Source organism: Limulus polyphemus, unplaced genomic scaffold, assembly GCF_000517525.1.
Source record: "Limulus polyphemus unplaced genomic scaffold, Limulus_polyphemus-2.1.2 Scaffold1019, whole genome shotgun sequence".
Taxonomy (NCBI): Eukaryota; Metazoa; Arthropoda; class Merostomata; order Xiphosura; family Limulidae; genus Limulus; species Limulus polyphemus.
In genome coordinates, this window is record NW_013666629.1 from 207,125 (window position 1) to 207,410 (window position 286).

Consider the following 286-nt stretch of genomic DNA (forward strand, 5'->3'; position numbering starts at 1 on the left):
CTATACCACTTATTTGTTAAAAGCTCTTTTGAACATGTAGCAATAATTACCACAGAATTAAAAATGCATTTCCACTTTTGATATTTTTTTGTAAAATAAAACAGAAGAATAAATCTATAAAACAAATGGGAATGTTGTCAGCAACATGATGGTAGTGTGTACTAAGTAAAAGTTGCAAAATGATCAAAAACAGCATACCATTCTTACTACCAGTCAGATCATGTAACTACTGTAGTTGGCTAAAACTGCTACTACCAGTCAGATCATGTAACTACTGTAGTTGGCT